The 23,296-nt window shown below is 42.1% G+C and overlaps 1 long non-coding RNA gene across 1 annotated transcript; it reads right to left on the bottom strand.

Annotated features, from left to right (window-relative positions):
- Nucleotides 1–461: 461 nt before the first annotated feature.
- Nucleotides 462–19,110, bottom strand: LOC127534573 (uncharacterized). The gene is made up of 3 exons (XR_007942745.1): nt 18,577–19,110; nt 12,482–13,939; nt 462–670 (listed from the first exon to the last, which is right to left on the bottom strand). It is a non-coding gene; the product is annotated as an uncharacterized LOC127534573 (long non-coding RNA).
- Nucleotides 19,111–23,296: the final 4,186 nt, after the last annotated feature.

Below are 23,296 nucleotides of genomic sequence, written 5' to 3'. Positions count from 1 at the left end.
ATGTTATGATCAAAAGTTATTAAAAGATTCTTGCAGAGTCAAAGGGTGTGGACATGGCGACCTCCAGAATTTTGATGGTTCGCCATGAAACATCAAGTGCTACCTAACTATCCTCTGCATGCTCCAATCTACCTCAGACCTCACATGATTAAACACAGTCCTGTCCTGATCACATTTATAGGCCAAAATACATCCACAGTATGTACCATAGCGCCCCCTAAAGAATTTAAAAAATAGCCTCCACACAGACTTTCACCTATGACTATGAAATTTGGCATGCATATGTAGCACGTCAGTGCAAGCAAAAAAGTCTCTTGGAGTCATTCTCTAAACCCAACAGGAAAGTCCGCCATTTTGAATTAAATGTCAGATTTTTGGTGTTTTTGGTCATTTTCAACAATTCATTTGTCACAGGCAATAACTCCAAAACACCTGAATTGGGAAAATATATAAGAAACGCCTTCAGGTTGCATATTTGTGAAAATTGTTCACAAAACTCAAAGGGCATGGCCATGGCGGCCAACTGAACTTTAATGTTACGCCATGAAGCAGGACGTCTTGTGTAAATCCCCTGTACATGCTGTAATCTGCCTCAAACTTTACATGTTTGATCAGAGTCCAGTCCTGATGAGTTTCATAGACCACTATACAGTCACAGAGATAGCGCCACCTGGTGGATGGACACAAAGTGCTGAATTAATAGCCTTTACATGCTCCAATCTGCCTGAAATTTGACCTGTGTGCTCAGAATCCAGCCTTTGTGACATTCATGGGCCTAAATACACTCTCAGTCGTCGCTTTGCCTGGTGGAGATGCTGGGGTCGCCGACCAGGAAGTATGCGAGGACCCGTTCAACGCTGCTCGCAGCTTTAATTATTAGGGTCCGAGCACCAACGGTGCCGAAGGACCCTATTGGAACCTTAGGGTTTTTTATTATTATTATTATTATTATTCTGCCAAAACAACTGCATTTTCAGGGCCTGAACATGCTCGAAAAGTCATGAAAATTTGCACACACATCAGAACTGGCGAAAAATTTCATATTTTTTAGGGCATGTGGAGGTGTGTGGCAAAATGGCTCCATAGCGCCCCCTACAAAATTTTAAAAAGTGGTATTAGGCCAACTCGGAGGGAATTTGGTCGAGAGCTAAAAAATTTGGGAGGCATATGCAGCACATCAGGAAACACAAAAAAGTCAATCACAGCCATGCTCTACACCCAACAGGAAGTGCGCCATCATGCGTTAACTGTACAAAATCTATGATGAACTCCTCCTAGGGGAAAAGTCTGAGCGATCTGAAATTTTGCCAGTACATACAGCAGACCTTCCTGAGAAAAAGTTATCAAAATCTTCCTCCATAGTTAAAGGGTGTGGTCGTGGCGGCCTGTCGAAATTTGATCCTTCGCCATGAAACAGGAAATGCTGTCTAACTCTCCTGAACATGCTCCGATCTGAATGAAACTTTACATGTATGATCACAGACCTGCCTCGATGACATCCATACAGCAAGATTCATTCACAGTCACAGCGCCACCTTGTGGTATCAAGAATTTGACATTTTTTAGACTTTCATGTACTATTCTTAGCCTGTTGCTCAGATTCACCTCAGATGTTGTGACATAAGCCTGAACACATTGATGATGAAGCACAGAAAAAATGGTGACGTGTGATGAAAAGGCGTGTCTGTGGCGGGACGGCAAAGTTTGATGTTTCGCCATGAAAATTGAAGTGTTCATATCTCAGCTGCAAAGGATCCTATCTGCCCCAAACTTCATGTGCTGGACACCAGAACCAGTTTGAGGACATCCACACTGAAAAATTTAGAAAAAGTCATAGCGCCACCTCTTGGTAACAAGCAGTTTAGAAATTACATTTGCACACATCATTGCTCCAAACTTTGTCATATCATTCTGAAAATTGGTCAGCTAATTCTTCACCCCCAGACAATACCACAGTGTGAAGATTTTGATATTTGATGAAATGCTGTTGCCGTGGCAACGCGTTGTTTTTGTGACAAACAAAGTACTTTTTGACAGGCTTAGAATGTTCAACAGCTCACCAAAATTTACACACACATCACAGTCGTCTCAAGGAATAACACTGTATGCATCTCTGCAGGGCATGTGCTATAGCGCCCCCTGCAGTATGTTTAATAAACAGCCCCGGCAGCATGTTTCACCTACATCCACAAAATTTGGGAGGCCTATAGAGCACACCAGGACACACAAAAAAGCCTCTTGGAGCCATCCCCTAAACTCAACAGGAAGTCCGCCATTTTGAATTAAGTGGATAAAATTTCTGTATTTTTTTCATTTTTGAGAGCGAACTCCTCCTCGGGGTTAAGGTCTAGAGAGCTGAAATTTTGCCAGGATATACAACACGATGTTATGATCAAAAGTTATCAAAGATTCTTGCAGAGTCAAAGGGTGTGGACATGGCGACCTCCAGAATTTTGATGGTTCGCCATGAAACATCAAGTGCTACCTAACTATCCTCTGCATGCTCCAATCTACCTCAGACCTCACATGATTAAACACAGTCCTGTCCTGATCACATTTATAGGCCAAAATACATTCACAGCATGTTCCATAGCGCCCCCTAAAGAATTTAAAAATAGCCTCCACACAGACTTTCACCTATGACTATGAAATTTGGCATGCATATGTAGCACATCAGTGCAAGCAAAAAAGTCTCTTGGAGTCATTCTCTAAACACAACAGAAAGTCAGCCATTTTGAATTAAATGTCAGATTTTTGGTGTTTTTGGTCATTTTCAACAATTCATTTGTCACTGGCAATAACTCCAAAACACCTGAATTTGGGAAAATATATAAGAAACGCCTTCAGGTTGCATATTTGCGAAAATTGTTCACAAAACTCAAAGGGCATGGCCATGGCGGCCAACTGAACTTTAATGTTACGCCATGAAGCAGGACGTCTTGTGTAAATCCCCTGTACATGCTGTAATCTACCTCAAACTTTACATGTTTGATCAGAGTCCAGTCCTGATGAGTTTCATAGACCACTATACAGTCACAGACATAGTGCCACCTGGTGGATGGACACAAAGTGCTGCAAAAATAGTCTGTACATGCTCCAATCTGTCTGAAATTTGACCTGAGTGCTCAGAATCCAGTCCTCGTTACATTCATGGGCCTAAATACACTCTCAGTCATAGCATTGCCTGGTGGAGATGCTTGAGGTTGCCGACCAGCAAGGATGCGAGGACCCGTTCAACGCTGCTTGCAGCTTTAATTAGGGTCCGAGCACCGAGGTGCCGAGGACAGGCGGTGCAAGGGCACCGGCTGTCCAAGGCACCAACGGTGCCGTAGGACCCTATTGAAACCCTACGGTTTATTATTATTATTATTATTATTATTATTATTATTATTATTTGTCTCTCAGAACAACTGCATTTTTGAGGGCCTAAACATGCTCAAAAAGTCATGAAAATTTGCACACACATCAGAACTGGCGAAAAATTTCATATTTGTAGGGTATGTGGAGGTGTGTGCAAAAATGGCTCCATAGCGCCCCCTACAAAATTTTAAAAAGTGGTATGAGGCCAACTCAGAGGGAGTTTGGTCGAGAGCAACAAAATTTGGGAGGCATATGCAGCACATCAGGAAACACAAAAAAGTCAATCACAGCCATGCTCTACACCCAACAGGAAGTGCGCCATCATGCGTTAACTGTACAAAATCTATGATGAACTCCTCCTAGGGGAAAAGTCTGAGCGATCTGAAATTTTGCCAGTACATACAGCAGACCTTCCTGAGAAAAAGTTATCAAAATCTTCCTCCATAGTTAAAGGGTGTGGTCGTGGCGGCCTGTCGAAATTTGATCCTTCGCCATGAAACAGGAAATGCTGTCTAACTCTCCTGAACATGCTCCGATCTGAATGAAACTTTACATGTATGATCACAGACCTGCCTCGATGACATCCATACAGCAAGATTCATTCACAGTCACAGCGCCACCTTGTGGTATCAAGAATTTGACATTTTTTAGACTTTCATGTACTATTCTTAGCCTGTTGCTCAGATTCACCTCAGATGTTGTGACATAAGCCTGAACACATTGATGATGAAGCACAGAAAAAATGGTGACGTGTGATGAAAAGGCGTGTCTGTGGCGGGACGGCAAAGTTTGATGTTTCGCCATGAAAATTGAAGTGTTCATATCTCAGCTGCAAAGGATCCTATCTGCCCCAAACTTCATGTGCTGGACACCAGAACCAGTTTGAGGACATCCACACTGAAAAATTTAGAAAAAGTCATAGCGCCACCTCTTGGTAACAAGCAGTTTAGAAATTACATTTGCACACATCATTGCTCCAAACTTTGTCATATCATTCTGAAAATTGGTCAGCTAATTCTTCACCCCCAGACAATACCACAGTGTGAAGATTTTGATATTTGATGAAATGCTGTTGCCGTGGCAACGCGTTGTTTTTGTGACAAACAAAGTACTTTTTGACAGGCTTAGAATGTTCAACAGCTCACCAAAATTTACACACACATCACAGTCGTCTCAAGGAATAACACTGTATGCATCTCTGCAGGGCATGTGCTATAGCGCCCCCTGCAGTATGTTTAATAAACAGCCCCGGCAGCATGTTTCACCTACATCCACAAAATTTGGGAGGCCTATAGAGCACACCAGGACACACAAAAAAGCCTCTTGGAGCCATCCCCTAAACTCAACAGGAAGTCCGCCATTTTGAATTAAGTGGATAAAATTTCTGTATTTTTTTCATTTTTGAGAGCGAACTCCTCCTCGGGGTTAAGGTCTAGAGAGCTGAAATTTTGCCAGGATATACAACACGATGTTATGATCAAAAGTTATCAAAGGATTCTTGCAGAGTCAAAGGGTGTGGACATGGCGACCTCCAGAATTTTGATGGTTCGCCATGAAACATCAAGTGCTACCTAACTATCCTCTGCATGCTCCAATCTACCTCAGACCTCACATGATTAAACACAGTCCTGTCCTGATCACATTTATAGGCCAAAATACATCCACAGTATGTGTCATAGCGCCCCCTAAAAGAATTTAAAAAATAGCCTCCACACAGACTTTCACCTATGACTATGAAATTTGGCATGCATATGTAGCACATCAGTGCAAGCAAAAAAGTCTCTTGGAGTCATTCTCTAAACACAACAGAAAGTCAGCCATTTTGAATTAAATGTCAGATTTTTGGTGTTTTTGGTCATTTTCAACAATTCATTTGTCACTGGCAATAACTCCAAAACACCTGAATTTGGGAAAATATATAAGAAACGCCTTCAGGTTGCATATTTGCGAAAATTGTTCACAAAACTCAAAGGGCATGGCCATGGCGGCCAACTGAACTTTAATGTTACGCCATGAAGCAGGACGTCTTGTGTAAATCCCCTGTACATGCTGTAATCTACCTCAAACTTTACATGTTTGATCAGAGTCCAGTCCTGATGAGTTTCATAGACCACTATACAGTCACAGACATAGTGCCACCTGGTGGATGGACACAAAGTGCTGCAAAAATAGTCTGTACATGCTCCAATCTGTCTGAAATTTGACCTGAGTGCTCAGAATCCAGTCCTCGTTACATCCATGAGCCTAAATACACTTTGTCGCAGCATTGCCTGGTGGACATGCTTGGGGTCGCCGACCAGCAAGGATGCGAGGACCCGTCCAACGCTGCTCGCAGCTTTAATTATTATTATTATTATTATTATTATTTGTCTCTCAGAACAACTGCATTTTTGAGGGCCTAAACATGCTCAAAAACTCATGAAAATTTGCACACACATCAGAACTGGCGAAAATTTTCATATTTTTAAGGCATGTGGAGTGTATGCAAAATGGCTCCATAGCGCCCCCTACAAAATTTTAAAAAGTGGTATTAGGCCAACTCGGAGGGAATTTGGCCGAGAGCTAAAAATTTGGGAGGCATATGCAGCACATCAGGAAACACAAAAAAGTCAATCACAGCCATGCTCTACACCCAACAGGAAGTGCGCCATCATGCGTTAACTGTACAAAATCTATGATGAACTCCTCCTAGGGGAAAGTCTGAGCGATCTGAAATTTTGCCAGTACATACAGCAGACCTTCCTGAGAAAAAGTTATCAAAATCTTCCTCCATAGTTAAAGGGTGTGGTCGTGGCGGCCTGTCGAAATTTGATCCTTCGCCATGAAACAGGAAATGCTGTGTAACTCTCCTGAACATGCTCCGATCTGAATGAAACTTTACATGTATGATCACAGACCTGCCTCGATGACATCCATACAGCAAGATTCATTCACAGTCACAGCGCCACCTTGTGGTATCAAGAATTTGACATTTTTTAGACTTTCATGTACTATTCTTAGCCTGTTGCTCAGATTCACCTCAGATGTTGTGACATAAGCCTGAACACATTGATGATGAAGCACAGAAAAAATGGTGACGTGTGATGAAAAGGCGTGTCTGTGGCGGGACGGCAAAGTTTGATGTTTCGCCATGAAAATTGAAGTGTTCATATCTCAGCTGCAAAGGATCCTATCTGCCCCAAACTTCATGTGCTGGACACCAGAACCAGTTTGAGGACATCCACACTGAAAAATTTAGAAAAAGTCATAGCGCCACCTCTTGGTAACAAGCAGTTTAGAAATTACATTTGCACACATCATTGCTCCAAACTTTGTCATATCATTCTGAAAATTGGTCAGCTAATTCTTCACCCCCAGACAATACCACAGTGTGAAGATTTTGATATTTGATGAAATGCTGTTGCCGTGGCAACGCGTTGTTTTTGTGACAAACAAAGTACTTTTTGACAGGCTTAGAATGTTCAACAGCTCACCAAAATTTACACACACATCACAGTCGTCTCAAGGAATAACACTGTATGCATCTCTGCAGGGCATGTGCTATAGCGCCCCCTGCAGTATGTTTAATAAACAGCCCCGGCAGCATGTTTCACCTACATCCACAAAATTTGGGAGGCCTATAGAGCACACCAGGACACACAAAAAAGCCTCTTGGAGCCATCCCCTAAACTCAACAGGAAGTCCGCCATTTTGAATTAAGTGGATAAAATTTCTCTATTTTTTTCATTTTTGAGAGCGAACTCCTCCTCGGGGTTAAGGTCTAGAGAGCTGAAATTTTGCCAGGATATACAACACGATGTTATGATCAAAAGTTATTAAAAGATTCTTGCAGAGTCAAAGGGTGTGGACATGGCGACCTCCAGAATTTTGATGGTTCGCCATGAAACATCAAGTGCTACCTAACTATCCTCTGCATGCTCCAATCTACCTCAGACCTCACATGATTAAACACAGTCCTGTCCTGATCACATTTATTGGCCAAAATACATCCACAGTATGTTCCATAGCGCCCCCTAAAGAATTTTAAAAATAGCCTCCACACAGACTTTCACCTATGACTATGAAATTTGGCATGCATATGTAGCACATCAGTGCAAGCAAAAAAGTCTCTTGGAGTCATTCTCTAAACACAACAGAAAGTCAGCCATTTTGAATTAAATGTCAGATTTTTGGTGTTTTTGGTCATTTTCAACAATTCATTTGTCACTGGCAATAACTCCAAAACACCTGAATTTGGGAAAATATATAAGAAACGCCTTCAGGTTGCATATTTGCGAAAATTGTTCACAAAACTCAAAGGGCATGGCCATGGCGGCCAACTGAACTTTAATGTTACGCCATGAAGCAGGACGTCTTGTGTAAATCCCCTGTACATGCTGTAATCTACCTCAAACTTTACATGTTTGATCAGAGTCCAGTCCTGATGAGTTTCATAGACCACTATACAGTCACAGACATAGTGCCACCTGGTGGATGGACACAAAGTGCTGCAAAAATAGTCTGTACATGCTCCAATCTGTCTGAAATTTGACCTGAGTGCTCAGAATCCAGTCCTCGTTACATCCATGAGCCTAAATACACTTTGTCGCAGCATTGCCTGGTGGACATGCTTGGGGTCGCCGACCAGCAAGGATGCGAGGACCCGTCCAACGCTGCTCGCAGCTTTAATTATTATTATTATTTGTCTCTCAGAACAATTGCATTTTTGAGGGCCTAAACATGCTCAAAAACTCATGAAAATTTGTACACACATCAGGACTGGTGAAAAATTTCATATTTTAAAGGAATTGTAGAGGTGTGTGGCAAAATGGCTCCATAGCGCCCCCTACACTTTCCCACGCCATCATGTTTCACCTACAGCTACCAAATTTGGTACACATATGCAGCACATCAGACTGAACAAAAAAGTCAGTGACAGCCATATTCCAAACCCAACAGGAAGTGAGCTATTTTAAGTTGAATGTGAGATTTTGCCCATTTTTCATTTTTTTCCAGAGCGAACTCCTCCCAGGGGGAAACTCCAATTCGCCTCAAATTCAACCAGTACATACAGGAGGCCTTAATGAGCAAAAGTTATTAAAATCTTTTTCAAAAGTCAAAGGGCGTGTCCGTGGCGGTCTGTGGAATTTTGATCCTTCGCCATGAAATTTCAAGTTGTGTGTAAATGCCCTGAACATGCTCCAATCTGCCTGAAACTTTATATGTATGATCAGATTCCTGCCCTGATCACATCCATATGATGAAATCCATTCACAGTCAGAGCGCCACCTGCTGGCAACAGAAAATGTCATTTTTTACACTTTGATGTATTATTCTTTGTCTCTTGCTCAGATTCACCTCAAATGTGGTGAAATAAACCTTAACATGTTGATGATTATTCACAGTGAAAATGGTGACGTGTCATAAAAAGGTGTGTCTGTGGCGGCGCGGCGAATTTAGATGTCTCGCCATGACGACTAAAATGTTTATATCTCAGCAAATCCTAATCGTATCTGCCCCAAACTTCATGTGCTGGACACCATTCCCAGTGTGAGGTCATCCACGGTGAAAATTTTGGAAAAAGTCATAGCGCCACCTATTGGTAACAAGAAGTTTAGAAATTACATTTGCACACACCATTGCTCCAAACTTTTTCATATCATTCTGAAAATTGGTCAGCTGATTCTTCACCCCCAGACAATACCACAGTGTGAAGATTTTGATATTTGATGAAATGCTGTTGCCGTGGCAACGCGTTGTTTTTGTGACAAACAAAGTACTTTTTGACAGGCTTAGAATGCTCAACAGCTCACCAAAATTTACACACACATCACTGTCCCCTCAAGGAATAACACTGTATGCATCTCTGCAGGGCATGTGCTATAGCGCCCCCTACAGTATGTTTAATAAACAGCCCCGGCAGCATGTTTCACCTACATCCACAAAATTTGGGAGGCCTATAGAGCACATCACGATGCACAAAAAAGCCTCTTGGAGCCATCCCCTAAACTCAACAGGAAGTCCGCCATTTTGAATTATGTGGATAAATTTTCTCTATTTTTTAATTTTTGAGAGCGAACTCCTCCTGGGGTTAACTCCCAGAGACCTCAAATTTTACCAGGGTATACAACACGATGTTATGATCAAAAGTTATTAAAAGATTCTTCCAGAGTCAAAGGGTGTGGACATGGCGACCTCCAGAATTTTGATGGTTCGCCATGAAACATCAAGTGGTATCTTACTATCCTCTGCATGCTCCAATCTACCTCAGACCTCACATGATTAAACACAGTCCTGTCCTGATCACATTTATAGACTAAAATACATTCACAGCATGTACCATCGCGCCCCCTACAGCATTTAAAAAATAGCCTCCACAGAGACTTTCAGCTAGGACTATGAAATTTGGCATGCAAATGTAGCATGTCAGTGCAAACAAAAAAGTCTCTTGGAGTCATTCTCTAAACCCAACAGAAAGTCGGCCATTTTTAATTAAATGTCAGATTTTTGGTGTTTTTGGTCATTTTCAAAATTCATTTCTCACAGGCAATAACTCCAAAACATCTGAATTTGGGAAAATATATAAGACACGTCTTCAGGTTGCATATTTGCGAAAATTGTTCATAAAACTCAAAGGGCGTGGCCATGGCGGGCAGCTGAAGTTTAATGTTACGCCATGAAGCAGGACGTCTTGTGTAAATCCCCTGTACACGCTGCAATCCGCCTCAAACTTTACATGTTTGATCAGAGTCCAGTCCTGATGAGTTTCATAGACCAACATACAGTCACAGAGATAGCGCCACCTGGTGGATGGACACAAAGTGCTGCATAAATAGCCTGTACATGCTCAAATCTGCCTGAAATTTGACCTGTGTGCTCAGAATCCAGCCTTTGTGACATTCATGGGCCTAAATACACTCTCAGTCGTAGCTTTGCCTGGTGGAGATGCTTGGGGTCGCCGACCAGGAAGTATGCGAGGACCCGTTCAACGCTGCTCGCAGCTTTAATTATTATTATTATTATTATTATTATTATTATTTGTCTCTCAGAACAACTGCATTTTTGAGGGCCTAAACATGCTCAAAAACTCATGAAAATTTGTACACACACCAGAACTGGTGAAAAATTTATATTCTAAAGGAATTGTGGTAGTGTATGACAAAATGGCTCCATAGCGCCCCCTACAAAATTTTAAAAGTGGTATTAGGCCAACTCGGAGGGAATTTGGCCGAGAGCTAAAAAATTTGGGAGGCATATGCAGCACATCAGGAAACACAAAAAAGTCAATCACAGCCATGCTCTACACCCAACAGGAAGTGCGCCATCATGCGTTAACTGTACAAAATCTATGATGAACTCCTCCTAGGGGAAAAGTCTGAGCGATCTGAAATTTTGCCAGTACATACAGCAGACCTTCCTGAGAAAAAGTTATCAAAATCTTCCTCCATAGTTAAAGGGTGTGGTCGTGGCGGCCTGTCGAAATTTGATCCTTCGCCATGAAACAGGAAATGCTGTCTAACTCTCCTGAACATGCTCCGATCTGAATGAAACTTTACATGTATGATCACAGACCTGCCTCGATGACATCCATACAGCAAGATTCATTCACAGTCACAGCGCCACCTTGTGGTATCAAGAATTTGACATTTTTTAGACTTTCATGTACTATTCTTAGCCTGTTGCTCAGATTCACCTCAGATGTTGTGACATAAGCCTGAACACATTGATGATGAAGCACAGAAAAAATGGTGACGTGTGATGAAAAGGCGTGTCTGTGGCGGGACGGCAAAGTTTGATGTTTCGCCATGAAAATTGAAGTGTTCATATCTCAGCTGCAAAGGATCCTATCTGCCCCAAACTTCATGTGCTGGACACCAGAACCAGTTTGAGGACATCCACACTGAAAAATTTAGAAAAAGTCATAGCGCCACCTCTTGGTAACAAGCAGTTTAGAAATTACATTTGCACACATCATTGCTCCAAACTTTGTCATATCATTCTGAAAATTGGTCAGCTGATTCTTCACCCCCAGACAATACCACAGTGTGAAGATTTTGATATTTGATGAAATGCTGTTGCCGTGGCAACGCGTTGTTTTTGTGACAAACAAAGTACTTTTTGACAGGCTTAGAATGTTCAACAGCTCACCAAAATTTACACACACATCACAGTCGTCTCAAGGAATAACACTGTATGCATCTCTGCAGGGCATGTGCTATAGCGCCCCCTGCAGTATGTTTAATAAACAGCCCCGGCAGCATGTTTCACCTACATCCACAAAATTTGGGAGGCCTATAGAGCACACCAGGACACACAAAAAAGCCTCTTGGAGCCATCCCCTAAACTCAACAGGAAGTCCGCCATTTTGAATTAAGTGGATAAAATTTCTGTATTTTTTTCATTTTTGAGAGCGAACTCCTCCTCGGGGTTAAGGTCTAGAGAGCTGAAATTTTGCCAGGATATACAACACGATGTTATGATCAAAAGTTATCAAAGGATTCTTGCAGAGTCAAAGGGTGTGGACATGGCGACCTCCAGAATTTTGATGGTTCGCCATGAAACATCAAGTGCTACCTAACTATCCTCTGCATGCTCCAATCTACCTCAGACCTCACATGATTAAACACAGTCCTGTCCTGATCACATTTATTGGCCAAAATACATTCACAGCATGTACCATAGCGCCCCCTAAAAGAATTTAAAAAATAGCCTCCACACAGACTTTCACCTATGACTATGAAATTTGGCATGCATATGTAGCACATCAGTGCAAGCAAAAAAGTCTCTTGGAGTCATTCTCTAAACACAACAGAAAGTCAGCCATTTTGAATTAAATGTCAGATTTTTGGTGTTTTTGGTCATTTTCAACAATTCATTTGTCACTGGCAATAACTCCAAAACACCTGAATTTGGGAAAATATATAAGAAACGCCTTCAGGTTGCATATTTGCGAAAATTGTTCACAAAACTCAAAGGGCATGGCCATGGCGGCCAACTGAACTTTAATGTTACGCCATGAAGCAGGACGTCTTGTGTAAATCCCCTGTACATGCTGTAATCTACCTCAAACTTTACATGTTTGATCAGAGTCCAGTCCTGATGAGTTTCATAGACCACTATACAGTCACAGACATAGTGCCACCTGGTGGATGGACACAAAGTGCTGCAAAAATAGTCTGTACATGCTCCAATCTGTCTGAAATTTGACCTGAGTGCTCAGAATCCAGTCCTCGTTACATCCATGAGCCTAAATACACTTTGTCGCAGCATTGCCTGGTGGACATGCTTGGGGTCGCCGACCAGCAAGGATGCGAGGACCCGTCCAACGCTGCTCGCAGCTTTAATTATTATTATTATTATTATTATTATTTGTCTCTCAGAACAACTGCATTTTTGAGGGCCTAAACATGCTCAAAAACTCATGAAAATTTGTACACACACCAGAACTGGTGAAAAATTTTATATTCTAAAGGAATTGTGGTAGTGTATGACAAAATGGCTCCATAGCGCCCCCTACAAAATTTTAAAAAGTGGTATTAGGCCAACTCGGAGGGAATTTGGCCGAGAGCTAAAAAATTTGGGAGGCATATGCAGCACATCAGGAAACACAAAAAAGTCAATCACAGCCATGCTCTACACCCAACAGGAAGTGCGCCATCATGCGTTAACTGTACAAAATCTATGATGAACTCCTCCTAGGGGAAAGTCTGAGCGATCTGAAATTTTGCCAGTACATACAGCAGACCTTCCTGAGAAAAAGTTATCAAAATCTTCCTCCATAGTTAAAGGGTGTGGTCGTGGCGGCCTGTCGAAATTTGATCCTTCGCCATGAAACAGGAAATGCTGTGTAACTCTCCTGAACATGCTCCGATCTGAATGAAACTTTACATGTATGATCACAGACCTGCCTCGATGACATCCATACAGCAAGATTCATTCACAGTCACAGCGCCACCTTGTGGTATCAAGAATTTGACATTTTTTAGACTTTCATGTACTATTCTTAGCCTGTTGCTCAGATTCACCTCAGATGTTGTGACATAAGCCTGAACACATTGATGATGAAGCACAGAAAAAATGGTGACGTGTGATGAAAAGGCGTGTCTGTGGCGGGACGGCAAAGTTTGATGTTTCGCCATGAAAATTGAAGTGTTCATATCTCAGCTGCAAAGGATCCTATCTGCCCCAAACTTCATGTGCTGGACACCAGAACCAGTTTGAGGACATCCACACTGAAAAATTTAGAAAAAGTCATAGCGCCACCTCTTGGTAACAAGCAGTTTAGAAATTACATTTGCACACATCATTGCTCCAAACTTTGTCATATCATTCTGAAAATTGGTCAGCTGATTCTTCACCCCCAGACAATACCACAGTGTGAAGATTTTGATATTTGATGAAATGCTGTTGCCGTGGCAACGCGTTGTTTTTGTGACAAACAAAGTACTTTTTGACAGGCTTAGAATGTTCAACAGCTCACCAAAATTTACACACACATCACAGTCGTCTCAAGGAATAACACTGTATGCATCTCTGCAGGGCATGTGCTATAGCGCCCCCTGCAGTATGTTTAATAAACAGCCCCGGCAGCATGTTTCACCTACATCCACAAAATTTGGGAGGCCTATAGAGCACACCAGGACACACAAAAAAGCCTCTTGGAGCCATCCCCTAAACTCAACAGGAAGTCCGCCATTTTGAATTAAGTGGATAAAATTTCTGTATTTTTTTCATTTTTGAGAGCGAACTCCTCCTCGGGGTTAAGGTCTAGAGAGCTGAAATTTTGCCAGGATATACAACACGATGTTATGATCAAAAGTTATCAAAGGATTCTTGCAGAGTCAAAGGGTGTGGACATGGCGACCTCCAGAATTTTGATGGTTCGCCATGAAACATCAAGTGCTACCTAACTATCCTCTGCATGCTCCAATCTACCTCAGACCTCACATGATTAAACACAGTCCTGTCCTGATCACATTTATAGGCCAAAATACATCCACAGCATGTACCATAGCGCCCCCTAAAGAATTTAAAAAATAGCCTCCACACAGACTTTCACCTATGACTATGAAATTTGGCATGCATATGTAGCACATCAGTGCAAGCAAAAAAGTCTCTTGGAGTCATTCTCTAAACACAACAGAAAGTCAGCCATTTTGAATTAAATGTCAGATTTTTGGTGTTTTTGGTCATTTTCAACAATTCATTTGTCACTGGCAATAACTCCAAAACACCTGAATTTGGGAAAATATATAAGAAACGCCTTCAGGTTGCATATTTGCGAAAATTGTTCACAAAACTCAAAGGGCATGGCCATGGCGGCCAACTGAACTTTAATGTTACGCCATGAAGCAGGACGTCTTGTGTAAATCCCCTGTACATGCTGTAATCTACCTCAAACTTTACATGTTTGATCAGAGTCCAGGCCTGATGAGTTTCATAGACCACTATACAGTCACAGACATAGTGCCACCTGGTGGATGGACACAAAGTGCTGCAAAAATAGTCTGTACATGCTCCAATCTGTCTGAAATTTGACCTGAGTGCTCAGAATCCAGTCCTCGTTACATCCATGAGCCTAAATACACTTGTCGCAGCATTGCCTGGTGGACATGCTTGGGGTCGCCGACCAGCAAGGATGCGAGGACCCGTTCAACGCTGCTCGCAGCTTTAATTATTATTATTATTTGTCTCTCAGAACAATTGCATTTTTGAGGGCCTAAACATGCTCAAAAACTCATGAAAATTTGTACACACATCAGGACTGGTGAAAAATTTCATATTTTAAAGGAATTGTAGAGGTGTGTGGCAAAATGGCTCCATAGCGCCCCCTACACTTTCCCACGGCCATCATGTTTCACCTACAGCTACCAAATTTGGTACACATATGCAGCACATCAGACTGAACAAAAAAGTCAGTGACAGCCATATTCCAAACCCAACAGGAAGTGAGCTATTTTAAGTTGAATGTCAGATTTTGCCCATTTTTCATTTTTTTCCAGAGCGAACTCCTCCCAGGGGGAAACTCCAATTCGCCTCAAATTCAACCAGTACATACAGGAGGCCTTAATGAGCAAAAGTTATTAAAATCTTTTTCAAAGTCAAAGGGCGTGTCCGTGGCGGTCTGTGGAATTTTGATCCTTCGCCATGAAATTTCAAGTTGTGTGTAAATGCCCTGAACATGCTCCAATCTGCCTGAAACTTTATATGTATGATCAGATTCCTGCCCTGATCACATCCATATGATGAAATCCATTCACAGTCAGAGCGCCACCTGCTGGCAACAGAAAATGTCATTTTTTACACTTTGATGTATTATTCTTTGTCTCTTGCTCAGATTCACCTCAAATGTGGTGAATAAACCTTAACATGTTGATGATGATTCACAGTGAAAATGGTGACGTGTCATAAAAAGGTGTGTCTGTGGCGGCGCGGCGAATTTAGATGTCTCGCCATGACGACTAAAATGTTTATATCTCAGCAAATCCTAATCGTATCTGCCCCAAACTTCATGTGCTGGACACCAGGCCCAGTGTGAGGACATCCACGGTGAAAATTTTGGAAAAAGTCATAGCGCCACCTATTGGTAACAAGAAGTTTAGAAATTACATTTGCACACACCATTGCTCCAAACTTTTTCATATCATTCTGAAAATTGGTCAGCTGATTCTTCACCCCCAGACAATACCACAGTGTGAAGATTTTGATATTTGATGAAATGCTGTTGCCGTGGCAACGCGTTGTTTTTGTGACAAACAAAGTACTTTTTGACAGGCTTAGAATGTTCAACAGCTCACCAAAATTTACACACACATCACAGTCGTCTCAAGGAATAACACTGTATGCATCTCTGCAGGGCATGTGCTATAGCGCCCCCTACAGTATGTTTAATAAACAGCCCCGGCAGCACGTTTCACCGACATCCACAAAATTTGGGAGGCCTATAGAGCACACCAGGACACACAAAAAGCCTCTTGGAGCCATCCCCTAAACTCCACAGGAAGTCCGCCATTTTGAATTACGTGGATAAATTTTCTCTATTTTTTTAATTTTTGAGAGCGAACTCCTCCTAGGGGTTAACTCCTGGAGACCTCAAATTTTACCAGGGTATACAACACGATGTTATGATCAAAAGTTATTAAAAGATTCTTCCAGAGTCAAAGGGTGTGGACATGGCGACCTCCAGAATTTTGATGGTTCGCCATGAAACATCAAGTGCTATCTAACTATCCTCTGCATGCTCCAATCTACCTCAGACCTCACATGATTAAACACAGTCCTTCCTGATCACATTTACAGGCCAAAATACATTCACAGCATGTGCCATAGCGCCCCCTAAAGCATTTAAAAATAGCCTCCACACAGACTTTCACCCATGACGATGAAATTTGGCATGCATATGTAGCACGTCAGTGCAAACAAAAAGTCTCTTGGAGTCATTCTCTAAACCCAACAGGAAGTTGGCCATTTTGAATTAAATGTCAGATTTTTGGTGTTTTTGATCATTTTCAACAATTCATTTCTCACAGGCAATAGCTCCAAAACACATGACATTGATACAATATATATTACACGCCTTCAGGTTGCATATTTGTGAAAATTGTTCACAAAACTCAAAGGGCGTGGCCATGGCGGCCAACTGAACTGCTTCATGTTATGACATGAAGCAGGACGTCGTGTGTAAATCCCCTGTACACGCTGCAATCCGCCTCAAACTTTACATGTTTGATCAGAGTCCAGTCCTGATGAGTTTCATAGACCAACATACAGTCACAGAGATAGCGCCACCTGGTGGATGGACACAAAGTGCTGCATAAATAACCTATACATGCTCCAATCTGCCTGAAATTTGACCTGTGTGCTCAGAATCCAGCCTTTGTGACATTCATGGGCCTAAATACACTCTCAGTCGTAGCATTGCCTGGTGGAGATGCTTGGGGTCGCCGACCAGCAAGTATGCGAGGACCCGTTCAACGCTGCTCGCAGCTTTAATTATTATTATTATTTGTCTCTCAGAACAACTGCATTTTTGAGGGCCTAAACATGCTCAAAAACTCATGAAAATTTGTACACACACCAGAACTGGTGAAAAATTTTATATTCTAAAGGAATTGTGGAAGTGTATGACAAAATGGCTCCATAGCGCCCCCTACACTTTCCTACGGGCAGCATGTTTCACCTACAGCTACCAAATTTGGTACACATATGCAGCACATCAGGGTGAACAAAAAAGTCAGTGGTGGCGATTTTCTAAACCCAACAGGAAGTGAGCTATTTTGCGTTGAATTCCAGATTTTGAACATTTTTTGTTTTTTTCTAGAGCGAACTCGTCCGAGGGGGAAACTCCAATTCACTTCAAATTCGACCAGTACATACAGCAGGCCTTAATGAGCAAAAGTTATTAAAATCTTTTTCAAAAGTCAAAGGGCGTGTCCGTGGCGGCCTCTGGAATTTTGATCCTTCGCCATGAAATCTCAAATGCAGTGTAAATGCCCTGAACATATTTCAATCAGCCTGAAACTTTACATGTCTCATCAGAGTCCTGCCCTGATAACATCCATATGATGAAATCCATTCACAGTCAGAGCGCCACCTGCTGTCAACAGGCTATGTCATTTTTTACACTTTGATTTATTATTCTTTGTCTCTTGCTCAGATTCACCTCAAATGTGGTGAAATAAACCTTAACATGTTGATGATGATTCACAGTGAAAATGGTGGTGTGTCATAAAAAGGTGTGTCTGTGGCGGCGCGGCGAATTTAGATGTCTCGCCATGACGACTAAAATGTTTATATCTCAGCAAATCCTAATCGTATCTGCCCCAAACTTCATGTGCTGGACACCAGGCCCAGTGTGAGGTCATCCACGGTGAAAATTTTGGAAAAAGTCATAGCGCCACCTATTGGTAACAAGAAGTTTAGAAATTACATTTGCACACACCATTGCTCCAAACTTTTTCATATCATTCTGAAAATTGGTCAGCTGATTCTTCACCCCCAGACAATACCACAGTGTGAAGATTTTGATATTTGATGAAATGCTGTTGCCGTGGCAACGCGTTGTTTTTGTGACAAACAAAGTACTTTTTGACAGGCTTAGAATGCTCAACAGCTCACTAAAATTTACACACACATTACTGTCCCCTCAAGGAATAACACTGTATGCATCTCTGCAGGGCATGTGCTATAGCGCCCCCTACAGTATGTTTAATAAACAGCCCCGGCAGCATGTTTCACCAACATCCACAAAATTTGGGAGGCCGATAGAGCACATCACGATGCACAAAAAAGCCTCTTGGAGCCATCCCCTAAACTCAACAGGAAGTCCGCCATTTTGAATTATGTGGATAAATTTTCTCTATTTTTTTAATTTTTGAGAGCGAACTCCTCCTCGGGGTTAACTCCCAGAGACCTCAAATTTTACCAGGGTATACAACACGATGTTATGATCAAAAGTTATTAAAAGATTCTTCCAGAGTCAAAGGGTGTGGACATGGCGACCTCCAGAATTTTGATGGTTCGCCATGAAACATCAAGTGGTATCTTACTATCCTCTGCATGCTCCAATCTACCTCAGACCTCACATGATTAAACACAGTCCTGTCCTGATCACATTTATAGACTAAAATACATTCACAGCATGTACCATCGCGCCCCCTACAGCATTTAAAAAATAGCCTCCACAGAGACTTTCAGCTAGGACTATGAAATTTGGCATGCAAATGTAGCATGTCAGTGCAAACAAAAAAGTCTCTTGGAGTCATTCTCTAAACCCAACAGAAAGTTGGCCATTTTTAATAAAATGTCAGATTTTTGGTGTTTTTGGTCATTTTCAAAAATTCATTTCTCACAGGCAATAACTCCAAAACATCTGAATTTGGGAAAATATATAAGACACGTCTTCAGGTTGCATATTTGCGAAAATTGTTCATAAAACTCAAAGGGCGTGGCCATGGCGGGCAGCTGAAGTTTAATGTTACGCCATGAAGCAGGACATCTTGTGTAAATCCCCTGTACACGCTGCAATCCGCCTCAAACTTTACATGTTTGATCAGAGTCCAGTCCTGATGAGTTTCATAGACCAACATACAGTCACAGAGATAGCGCCACCTGGTGGATGGACACAAAGTGCTGCATAAATAGCCTGTACATGCTCAAATCTGCCTGAAATTTGACCTGTGTGCTCAGAATCCAGCCTTTGTGACATTCATGGGCCTAAATACACTCTCAGTCGTAGCTTTGCCTGGTGGAGATGCTTGGGGTCGCCGACCAGGAAGTATGCGAGGACCCGTTCAACGCTGCTCGCAGCTTTAATTAGGGTCCGAGCACCCAACGGTGCCGAAGGACCCTATTGGAACCTTAGGGTTTTTTATTATTATTAGGTTATTATTATTATTATTATTATTATTATTATTATTTGTCTCTCAGAACAACTGCATTTTTGAGGGCCTAAACATGCTCGAAAAGTCATGAAAATTTGCACACACATCAGAACTGGCGAAAAATTTCATATTTTTTAGGGCATGTGGAGGTGTGTGGCAAAATGGCTCCATAGCGCCACCTACAAAATTTTAAAAAGTGGTATTAGACCAACTCAGAGGGAATTTGGTCTAGACCTACAAAATTTGGGAGGCATATGTAGCACATCAGGAAACACAAAAAAGTCAATCACAGCCATGCTCTAAACCCAACAGGAAGTGCGCCATCATGCGTTAACTGTACAAAATCTATGATGAACTCCTCCTCGGGGGTAAGTCTTAGAGATCTGAAATTTTGCCAGAACATACAGCAGGTCTTCCTGAGAAAAAGTTATTAAAATCTTCCTCCATAGTTAAAGGGTGTGGTCGTGGCGGCCTGTCGAAATTTGATCCGTCACCATGAAACAGGAAATGCTGTCTAACTCTCCTGAACATGTTCCAATCTGAATGAAACTTTACATGTATGATCACAGACCTGCCTCGATGACATCCATATAGCAAGATTCATTCACAGTCACAGTGCCACCTTGTGGTATCAAGAATTTGACATTTTTTACACTTTCATGTACTATTCTTAGCCTGTTGCTCAGATTCACCTCAGATGTGGTGACATAAGCTTGAACACGTTGATGATGAAGCACAGAAAAAATGGTGACATGTCATAAAAAGGCGTGTCTGTGGCAGCGCCGCAATGTTTGATGTTTCGCCATGAAAATTAAAGTGTTCATATCTCAGCTGCAAAAGATCTTATCTGCCCCAAACTTCATGTGCTGGACACCAGAACCAGTTTGAGGACATCCACACTGACAAATTTAGAAAAAGTCAAAGCGCCACCTATTGGTAACAAGCAGTTTAGAAATTACATTTGCACACATCATTGCTCAAAACTTTTTCATATCATTCTGAAAATTGGTCAGCTGATTCATCACACCCTGACAATGCCAAAGTGTGAAGATTTTAGCATTTGATAAAATGCTGTTGCCGTGGCAACATGTTGTTGTTGTGACAAACAAAGTACTTTTTGACAGGCTTAGAATGCTCAACAACTCACCAAAATTTACACACACATCACCGTCTTCTCAAGGAATAAGAATGTATGCATCTCTGCAGGGCATGTGCTATAGCCCCCCCTACAGTATGTTTAATAAACAGCCCCGGCAGCACGATTCACCGACATCCACAAAATTTGGGAGACATATAGAGCACATCAGAACGCACAAAAAAGCCTCTTGGAGCCATCCCCTAAACCCAAAGGGAAGTCCGCCATTTTCAATTAAGTGGACAAATTTTCTCTATTTTTTGATATTTTTGAGAGCGAATTCCTCCTAGGGGTTAACTCCTCGAGACCTGAAATTTTGCCAAGATATACAACACAATCTCCTGATCAAAAGTTATTAAAAGATTCTTCCAGAGTCAAAGGGTGTGGCCATGGCGATATCCAGAATTTTGATGGTTCGCCATGAAACATCAAGTGCTATCTAACTATCCTCTGCATGCTCCAATCTACCTCAGACCTCACATGATTAGACACAGTCCTGTCCTGATCACATTTACAGGCCAAAATACATTCACAGCATCTACCATAGCGCCCCCTAAAAGAATTTAAAAAATAGCCTCCACACAGACTTTCACCTACGACTATGAAATTTGGCATGCATAAGTAGCACATGAGTGCAAGCAAAAAAGTCTCTTGGAGTCATTCTCTAAACACAACAGAAAGTTGGCCATTTTGAATTAAATGTCAGATTTTTGGTGTTTTTGGTCATTTTCAACAATTCATTTGTCACTGGCAATAACTCCAAAACACCTGAATTTGGGAAAATATATAAGAAACGCCTTCAGGTTGCATATTTGCAAAAATTGTTCACAAAACTCAAAGGGCATGGCCATGGCGGCCAACTGAACTTTAATGTTATGCCATGAAGCAGGACGTCTTGTGTAAATCCCCTGTACATGCTGTAATCTACCTCAAACTTTACATGTTTGATCAGAGTCCAGTCCTGATGAGTTTCATAGACCACTATACAGTCACAGACATAGTGCCACCTGGTGGATGGACACAAAGTGCTGCAAAAATAGTCTGTACATGCTCCAATCTGTCTGAAATTTGACCTGAGTGCTCAGAATCCAGTCCTCGTTACATCCATGAGCCTAAATATACTTTGTCGCAGCATTGCCTGGTGGACATGCCTGGGGTCGCCGACCAGCAAGGATGCGAGGACCCATCCAACGCTGCTCGCAGCTTTAATTAGGGTCTGAGCACCAACGGTGCAGAAGGACCCTATTGGAACCTTAGGGTTTTTTATTATTAGGGTCCGAGCACCGAGGTGCCGAGGACAGGCGGTGCAAGGGCACCGGCTGTCCAAGGCACCAACGGTGCCGTAGGACCCTATTGGAACCCTACGGTTTATTAGGGTCCGAGCACCGAGGTGCCGAAGACAGGCGGTGCAAGGGCACCGGCTGTCCAAGGCACCAACGGTGCCGTAGGACCCTATTGAAACCCTACGGTTTATTATTATTATTATTATTATTATTATTATTTGTCTCTCAGAACAACTGCATTTTTGAGGGCCTAAACATGCTCAAAAAGTCATGAAAATTTGCACACACATCAGAACTGGCGAAAAATTTCATATTTTGTAGGGCATGTGGAGGTGTGTGCAAAAATGGCTCCATAGCGCCCCCTACAAAATTTTAAAAAGTGGTATTAGGCCAACTCAGAGGGAGTTTGGTCGAGAGCAACAAAATTTGGGAGGCATATGCAGCACATCAGGAAACACAAAAAAGTCAATGACAGCCATGCTCTACACCCAACAGGAAGTGCGCCATCATGCGTTAACTGTACAAAATCTATGATGAACTCCTCCTCGGGGAAAAGTCTGAGCGATCTGAAATTTTGCCAGTACATACAGCAGACCTTCCTGAGAAAAAGTTATCAAAATCTTCCTCCATAGTTAAAGGGTGTGGTCGTGGCGGCCTGTCGAAATTTGATCCTTCGCCATGAAACAGGAAATGCTGTCTAACTCTCCTGAACATGCTCCGATCTGAATGAAACTTTACATGTATGATCACAGACCTGCCTCGATGACATCCATACAGCAAGATTCATTCACAGTCACAGCGCCACCTTGTGGTATCAAGAATTTGACATTTTTTAGACTTTCATGTACTATTCTTAGCCTGTTGCTCAGATTCACCTCAGATGTTGTGACATAAGCCTGAACACATTGATGATGAAGCACAGAAAAAATGGTGACGTGTGATGAAAAGGCGTGTCTGTGGCGGGACGGCAAAGTTTGATGTTTCGCCATGAAAATTGAAGTGTTCATATCTCAGCTGCAAAGGATCCTATCTGCCCCAAACTTCATGTGCTGGACACCAGAACCAGTTTGAGGACATCCACACTGAAAAATTTAGAAAAAGTCATAGCGCCACCTCTTGGTAACAAGCAGTTTAGAAATTACATTTGCACACATCAT

The sequence above is a fragment of the Acanthochromis polyacanthus genome, chromosome 6 (assembly GCF_021347895.1).
Source record: "Acanthochromis polyacanthus isolate Apoly-LR-REF ecotype Palm Island chromosome 6, KAUST_Apoly_ChrSc, whole genome shotgun sequence".
In the NCBI taxonomy this organism is placed as follows: domain Eukaryota; kingdom Metazoa; phylum Chordata; class Actinopteri; family Pomacentridae; genus Acanthochromis; species Acanthochromis polyacanthus.
The sequence above is the reverse complement of the archived record's forward strand: the minus strand, read 5'-3'. Positions and strand labels throughout refer to the sequence as shown.